Source organism: Pseudophryne corroboree, chromosome 2 (assembly GCF_028390025.1).
Source record: "Pseudophryne corroboree isolate aPseCor3 chromosome 2, aPseCor3.hap2, whole genome shotgun sequence".
In the NCBI taxonomy this organism is placed as follows: Eukaryota; Metazoa; Chordata; class Amphibia; order Anura; family Myobatrachidae; genus Pseudophryne; species Pseudophryne corroboree.
In genome coordinates this window covers 542,469,646-542,478,794 of record NC_086445.1, presented here as the reverse complement: position 1 = coordinate 542,478,794, position 9,149 = coordinate 542,469,646, and positions in this window count along the sequence as shown.

The following is a 9,149-nucleotide window of genomic DNA, read 5'->3' as shown; positions in this document are numbered from 1 at the left end:
CGACTTGGAGGACTCCAAGTTACTGGACGTTGTCAGAGCATTAAAAATATATATTTCAAGGACAGCTGGAGTCAGAAAATCTGACTCGTTGTTTACATTGTATGCACCCAACAAGTTGGGTGCTCCTGCGTCTAAACAGACGATTGCACGTTGGATATGTAGTACAATCCAACTTGCACATTCTGTGGCAGGCCTGCCACAGCCTAAATCTGTAAAGGCCCATTCCACAAGGAAAGTGGGCTCATCCTGGGCGGCTGCCCGAGGAGTCTCGGCATTACAACTTTGCCGAGCAGCTACGTGGTCAGGGGAGAACACGTTTGTAAAATTTTACAAATTTGATACTCTGGCTAAAGAGGACCTGGAGTTCTCTCATTCGGTGCTGCAGAGTCATCCGCACTCTCCCGCCCGTTTGGGAGCTTTGGTATAATCCCCATGGTCCTGACGGAGTCCCAGCATCCACTAGGACGTTAGAGAAAATAAGAATTTACTTACCGATAATTCTATTTCTCATAGTCCGTAGTGGATGCTGGGCGCCCATCCCAAGTGCGGATTGTCTGCAATGCTTGTACATAGTTATTGTTACAAAAATCGGGTTATTACTGTTGTTGTGAGCCATCTGTTCAGAGGCTACTTCGTTTGTGTTATCATACTGTTAACTGGGTTCAGATCACAAGTTGTACGGTGTGATTGGTGTGGCTGGTATGAGTCTTACCCGGGATTCAAGATCCTTCCTTATTGTGTACGCTCGTCCGGGCACAGTACCTAACTGAGGCTTGGAGGAGGGTCATAGGGGGAGGAGCCAGTACGCACCATGTGACCTAAAAGCTTTTTTAGATGTGCCCTGTCTCCTGCGGAGCCCGCTATTCCCCATGGTCCTGACGGAGTCCCAGCATCCACTACGGACTATGAGAAATAGAATTATCGGTAAGTAAATTCTTATTTATTTACTCTGCAGTAAAAAAAATAGGGAATTCCGGACCAAGATTGGTCCACATTTCTTAAAAACTTGTCCTATAAGAGGAACAAGATGGCGGAAGCCTCTTGACTCACGATGAGTCACTAAGGAGAGGAAAAAAACCCTTGTGGAGGAAACCTCTGGGGACCCATGGCTGAAGGACTGCCTGTCCCTCAAGGCATTAAGAGACTATGCAGATTTTGCCCAGACATTCCACCCACCCACATACCCAGTCATCCCTTCTGTCTTCTTCTTCACGTTCTTTTTCTTATATTTTAAATAATTAATTATTATTATTATTATTATTATTATTATTAGTAGTAGTAGTAGTATTATAAATCTCTGCATTAAAAAATAGGGAATTCCGGTCCAAGATTGGTCCAGAATTCTTAAAAACTTGTCCTATAAGAGGAACAAGATGGTTTAAGCCTTATGACTCACTAAGAGTCATCCTTCAACACTAAGGAGAGGAAAAACCCCTTGTGAAGGAAACCTCTGGGGACCCATGGCTGAAGGACTGCCCGTCCCTCTAGGCATTAAGAGATTATGCAGAGTTTGCCCAGATAATCAATCCACCCACTAACTTTGCTTCCCCAGTCACCCCTTCTGTCTTTTTCTTATTATTATTATATTTTAAATTATTATTAGTAGTATTATTTACTCTGCATTAAAAAAATAGGGAATTCTGGACCAAGATTGGTCCAGAATTCTTACAAACTTGTCCTAAAAGAGGAACAAGATGTCGGAAGCCTCGGCTGGTGAAAACTGCACCTACATGTCGATGGTGAGAGAGAGAGAAAACAAAAGCAAGAGACAGGTTGAGGTCGGGTGGGGAAGGGGCTCAGAGAGAGAGAGAGAGAGAGAGAGAAAGAGAGACAAAATAGGGAAAAGGGGAAGAGGGAGGTAAAAGAGGCAAAGCCCTAGCATTCTGTCAGTATTTAGAACTCTATTTAAGAAAAAGTCAAAACCACTTTATCACTTATTTCCGATGCGTGTAGGGGTTACAACTGCAAGCTATATATAGTATTGGATAAAAACAAACATAATGACTAAAGCACAATATAATTCCCTTACACCTCTGCACATTAGGTAAAATGGAACAGCCTGCAATACTGGCATACTGGGATTTAGGCAGACAGAGAGAGCATACAGGATTTAATTTGCAACATTACAGGCTCACCAAACAACTCCAAGAAGATGTCATAGGTGCAGACACACAAAAAGGATTAATTAGGTACATTATAGGCCCATCTAGACAGCGCTCTTCAAATATCTCCAATTACCCAGTTGCAGCCGCTTGTGGTTGTTAAGTAATGGCACTGTCCCAGTAGGTGTGAGATTTTGTTTTTATCCAATACTTTGCTGTCCCCGAGGTCATAAGTCATATATTAGTAGTCATGCTAAAATTCTGCCGAAGCTTTGAATTAAGCTGCCTTTAACTTTGTCCAGTCACTAACCTTATGCAAGTATCTTCTTCTGCCAGTAAGCTGTCCTGTGCCAGGCCTCTGGAGGTAATGGCAAGAGACAGCAATAGCACAGCTTGATATAGGCAGTTGGCATTATGACATCACAGCATGACCTCACACAGCCCACCAGACTGGCCAAGACTGGTTATTTCTGGTTTGAGGCCCCTGTTGTCTTTTGCATGACTGACCTTAGGGAAGTGTGATTTCACTTATTGTTTAAAACTATTACACTCACATCAGAATATAATTACCAGTGATTGTCCGCGACTTCAGACGCATTCTGTTATTGCTCAGAGGAAATAATTTTACAAAGACAGTAGTGCAATTTAATATTGTGGTGAATATTTTACATTGTACACATTGATCACAAAATTTCATTGTAAACAATGTCTGCAGTTTGTTTTCCTTCAGGGACTAACACAAAAATATTTTTGGGGCTACTAACACATGAGCAAGCCAATGTAAAGCTGCCCATGGGGGTAGCAGCTGGTCCTAAGACCTACACCTGCAGGCCTGAGTGTTGATCGTCATAGCGAATCAGATGCTTACAGGAAACAGCGGGCTTGGATCGAAAATAAAAGTTGCTGGGGATAAGGAGTATATGTGGTATAAACACAGTCTGGTCTGCACCACATCCCGTTAGAATCTCTGACTCAATTAGGTTCCTCTGCAGAGCAGTCACTTTACGTCGGGTTCTGTTGCATAACTTGGGCAGAGTCAAGTTCCGCAGAAGCATGAAAGGAACATCAACTTTCAGTGCAGTGCTGTATGCTGGAAGTCCAGCTGGACTAAGAGAGTTCAAAACTTCCACACATACTGTATAGTTATTTTGGAGGAGCCTGCACACTTCATGAGCCAAATGTAAAGTGTCTGGTTTTTCCTTTATTGCTCCTCTCCCTGATGTCACATCAAGATCATATAGTACATACTTCAGTTTCTTTCTAGGTCACTAAGCTATACAGTAGTGAAGGTGCAATCCAAATTCATACAGAAGTGGTTTTTTCATCTTGATAGTCCAGAAACAGTCCCTAGTAGTATAGTTCCAAAAAAAATAAGATTTTACTTACCGATAAATCTATTTCTCGTAGTCCGTAGTGGATGCTGGGACTCCGTAAGGACCATGGGGAATAGCGGCTCCGCAGGAGACAGGGCACAAGAATAAAAGCTTTAGGATCAGGTGGTGTGCACTGGCTCCTCCCCCTATGACCCTCCTCCAAGCCTCAGTTAGGATACTGTGCCCGGACGAGCGTACATAATAAGGAAGGATATTGAATCCCGGGTAAGACTCATACCAGCCACACCAATCACACTGTACAACCTGTGATCTGAACCCAGTTAACAGCATGATAACAGCGGAGCCTCTGAAAAGATGGCTCACAACAATAATAACCCGATTTTTGTAACAATAACTATGTACAAGTATTGCAGACAATCCGCACTTGGGATGGGCGCCCAGCATCCACTACGGACTACGAGAAATAGATTTATCGGTAAGTAAAATCTTATTTTCTCTGACGTCCTAGTGGATGCTGGGATTCCGTAAGGACCATGGGGATTATACCAAAGCTCCCAAACGGGCGGGAGAGTGCGGATGACTCTGCAGCACCGAATGAGAGAACTCCAGGTCCTCCTCAGCCAGGGTATCAAATTTGTAGAATTTAGCAAACGTGTTTGCCCCTGACCAAGTAGCTGCTCGGCAAAGTTGTAAAGCCGAGACCCCTCGGGCAGCCGCCCAAGATGAGCCCACTTTCCTTGTGGAATGGGCTTTCACAGATTTTGGCTGTGGCAGGCCTGCCACAGAATGTGCAAGTTGAATTGTACTACAAATCCAACGAGCAATAGTCTGCTTAGAAGCAGGAGCACCCAGCTTGTTGGGTGCATACAGGATAAACAGCGAGTCAGACTTTCTGACTCCCGCCGTCCTGGAAAAATATATTTTCAGGGCCCTGACAACGTCAAGTAACTTGGAGTCCTCCAAGTCCCTAGTAGCCGCAGGCACCACAATAGGTTGGTTCATGTGAAAAGCAGAAACCACCTTAGGGAGAAATTGAGGACGAGTCCTCAATTCTGCCCTGTCAGAATGAAAAATTAAGTAAGGGCTTTTATATGATAAAGCCGCCAATTCTGACACACGCCTGGCTGAAGCCAGGGCTAACAGCATCGTCACCTTCCATGTGAGATATTTTAAGTCCACAGTGGTGAGTGGTTCAAACCAATGTGACTTAAGGAACCTCAAAACAACATTGAGATCCCAAGGTGCCACTGGAGGCACAAAAGGAGGTTGTATATGCAGTACCCCTTTTACAAATGTCTGAACTTCAGGTACTGAAGCCAGTTCTTTCTGGAAGAAAATCGACAGGGCCGAAATTTGAACCTTAATGGACCCTAATTTTAGGCCCATAGACAGTCCTGTTTGCAGGAAATGGAGGAAACGACCCAGTTGAAATTCCTCTGTAGGGGCCTTCTTGGCCTCACACCACGCAACATATTTTCGCCAAATGCGGTGATAATGTTTTGCGGTTACATCCTTCCTGGCTTTGACCAGGGTAGGGATGACTTCATCTGGAATGCCTTTTTCCTTCAGGATCCGGCGTTCAACCGCCATGCCGTCAAACGCAGCCGTGGTAAGTCTTGGAACAGACAAGGCCCCTGTTGGAGCAGGTCCTTTCTTAGAGGTAGAGGCCACGGGTCTTCCGTGAGCATCTCTTGAAGTTCCGGGTACCAAGTCCTTCTTGGCCAATCCGGAACCACGAGTATCGTTCTTACTCCTCTCCTTCTTATGATTCTCAGTACTTTTGGTATGAGAGGCAGAGGAGGGAACACATACACTGACTGGTACACCCACGGTGTCACCAGAGCGTCCACCGCTATTGCCTGAGGGTCCCTTGACCTGGCGCAATATCTGTCTAGTTTTTTGTTTAGACGTGACGCCATCATGTCCACCTTTGGTTTTTCCCAACGGTTTACAATCAGGTGGAAGACTTCTGGGTGAAGTCCCCACTCTCCCGGGTGAAGGTCGTGTCTGCTGAGGAAGTCTGCTTCCCAGTTGTCCACTCCCGGAATGAACACTGCTGACAGAGCTATCACATGATTTTCCGCCCAGCGAAGAATCCTTGCAGCTTCTGCCATTGCCCTCCTGCTTCTCGTGCCGCCCTGTCTGTTTACGTGGGCGACTGACGTGATGTTGTCCGATTGGATCAATACCGCCTGACCCTGAAGCAGGGGTTTCGCTTGACTTAGGGCATTGTAAATGGCCCTTAGTTCCAGAATGTTTATATGAAGAGATGTTTCCATGCTTGACCACAAGCCCTGGAAATTTTTTCCCTGTGTGACTGCCCCCCAGCCTCTCAGGCTGGCGTCCGTGGTCACCAGGACCCAATCCTGAATGCCAAATCTGCGGCCCTCTAGTAGATGAGCACTCTGCAGCCACCACAGAAGAGACACCCTTGTCCTTGTTGACAGGGTTATCCGCTGATGCATCTGAAGATGCGATCCGGACCATTTGTCCAGTAGATCCCACTGAAACGTTCTTGCATGGAATCTTCCGAATGGAATCGCTTCGTAAGAAGCCACCATTTTTCCCAGGACCCTCGTGCACTGATGCACTGACACCTGGTCTGGTTTTAGGAGGTTCCTGACTAGCTCGGATAACTCCCTGGCCTTCTCCTCCGGGAGAAACACCTTTTTCTGGACTGTGTCCAGAATCATTCCTAGGAACAGTAGACGTGTCGTTGGAATCAGCTGCGATTTTGGAATATTTAGGATCCACCCGTGCTGACTTAACACTACCTGAGATAGTGCTACTCCGACTTCTAACTGTTCCCTGGACCTTGCCCTTATCAGGAGATCGTCCAAGTAAGGGATAATTAAGATGCCTTTTCTTCGAAGAAGAATCATCATTTCGGCCATTACCTTGGTAAAGACCCGAGGTGCCGTGGACAACCCAAACGGCAGCGTCTGAAACTGATAATGACAGTTTTGTACTACAAACCTGAGGTACCCTTGGTGAGACGGGTAGATTGGGACGTGGAGATAAGCATCCTTGATGTCCAGAGACACCATATAGTCCCCTTCTTCCAGGTTTGCTATCACCGCTCTGAGTGATTCCATCTTGAATTTGAACCTCTTTATGTAAGTGTTCAGGGATTTTAGATTTAAAATTGGTCTCACCGAGCCGTCCGGCTTCGGTACCACAAACAGCGTGGAATAATACCCCTTTCCCTGTTGTAGGAGGGGTACCTTGATTATCACCTGCTGGGAATACAGCTTGTGAATGGCTTCCAAAACTGCCTCCCTGTCGGAGGGAGACTTGGTAGAGCAGACTTCAGGAACCGGCGAGGGGGAAACGCCTCGAATTCCAGTTTGTACCCCTGCGATACCACCTGTAGAATCCAGGGGTCCACTTGCGAGTGAGCCCACTGCGCATTGAAATTCTTGAGACGGGCCCCCACCATGTCTGAGTCTGCTTGTAAAGCCCCAGCGTCATGCTGAAGACTTGGCAGAAGCAGGGGATGGCTTCTGCTCCTGGGAAGCGGCTGCATGGTGCAGTCTTTTTCCCCTTCCTCTGCCCCGGGGCAGGAAGGAATGGCCTTTAGCTCGCTTGTACTTATGGGAACGAAAGGACTGAGTTTGAAAAGACGGTGTCTTTTTCTGCTGATGTGAAGTGACCTGGGGTAAAAAGGTGGATTTTCCAGCCGTTGCCGTGGCCACCAGGTCCGATAGACCAGCCCCAAATAACTCCTCCCCTTTATATGGCAATACTTCCATATGTCGTTTGGAATCCGCATCGCCTGACCACTGTCGCGTCCATAACGCTCTTCTGGCAGAAATGGACATAGCACTTACTCTTGATGCCAGGGTGCAAATATCCCTCTGTGCATCACGCATTTATAGTAATGCATCCTTCAAATGCTCTATAGTTAACAGTATATTGTCCCTATCCAGGGTATCAATATTTTCAGTCAGGGAATCCGACCACGCGACGCCAGCACTGCACATACAGGCTGAAGCGATTGCTGGTCGCAGTATAACACCAGTATGTGTGTATATACTTTTAAGAATATTTTCCAGCCTTCTATCTGCTGGTTCTTTGAGGGTGGCCGTATCAGGAGACGGTAACGCTACTTGTTTAGATAAACGTGTGAGCGCCTTATCTACCCTAGGGGGTGTTTCCCAACGTGTCCTAACCTCTAACGGGAAAGGATATAGTGCCAATAATTTTTTAGAAATTAGCAGTTTTTTGTCGGGGGAAACCCACGCTTTATCACACACCTCATTTAACTCATCTGACTCAGGGAAAACTATTGGTAGTTTTTTCACACCCCACATAATACCCTTCTTTGTGGTACTTGTAGTGTCAGAAATGTTCAATGCTTCCTTCATTGCCGTGATCATGTAACGTGTGGCCCTACTGGACATTACGTTTGTCTCCTCACCGTCGACACTAGACTCAGTATCTGTGTCTGGATCTGTGTCGACCCACTGAGGTAACGGGCGTTTTAGGGCCCCTGACGGTGTCTGAGACGCCTGGACAGGCACTAATTGATTTGCCGGCTGTCTCATGTCATCAACCGTTCTTTGCAAAGTGCTGACATTATCACTTAATTCTTTAAATACGATCATCCAGTCAGGTGTCGACTCCCTAGGGGGTGACATCACTAACCCAGGCAATTGCTCCGCCTCCACATCATTTTCCTCCTCATACATGTCGACACACACGTACCGACACACAGCACACACACCGGGAATGCTCTGATAGAGGACAGGACCCCACAAGCCTTTTGGAGAGACAGAGGGAGAGTCTGCCAGCACACACCAAGCGCTATATATATATATACAGGGATAACCTTATATAAGTGTTAATCCCTTATAGCTGCTGTTTATATTTTTTAGCTGCCAATAGTGCCCCCCCTTCTCTTTTTTACCCTGATTCAGTAGCAAGTCTGCAGGGGAGAGTCAGGGAGCCGTCCTTCCAGCGGAGCTGTGAGGGAAAATGGCGCTTGTGTGCTGAGGAGATAGGCTCCGCCCCTTCACGACGTCCTTATCTCCCGCTTTTTCTGTAAAAAATGGCAGGGGTTAAAATACATCCATATAGCCCCAGAGCTATATGTGATGTATTCTTTAGCCAATCTAAGGTATATCATGTTATATTGCGTCTCAGGGCGCTCCCCCCCAGCGCCCTGCACCCTCAGTGACCGGAGTGTGAAGTGTGCTGAGAGCAATGGCGCACAGCTGCGGTGCTGTGCGCTACCTTAGTCTGAAGACAGGATCGTCTTCTGCCGCCGATTTCACCGGACCTCTTCGCTCTTCTGGCTCTGTAAGGGGGCCGGCGGCGCGGCTCCGGGACCCATCCAGGCTGAACCTGTGATCGTCCCTCTGGAGCTAATGTCCAGTAGCCTAAGAAACCCGATCCACTCTGCACGCAGGTGAGTCCGTTTCTTCTCCCCTTAGTCCCACGATGCAGTGAGCCTGTTGCCAGCAGGACTCACTGAAAATAAAAAACCTAAAATATACTTTTATTCTAAGCAGCTCAGGAGAGCCACCTAGCCTGCACCCTTCTCGTTCGGGCACAAAAATCTAACTGAGGCTTGGAGGAGGGTCATAGGGGGAGGAGCCAGTGCACACCACCTGATCCTAAAGCTTTTATTCTTGTGCCCTGTCTCCTGCGGAGCCGCTATTCCCCATGGTCCTTACGGAGTCCCAGCATCCACTAGGACGTCAGAGAAAAT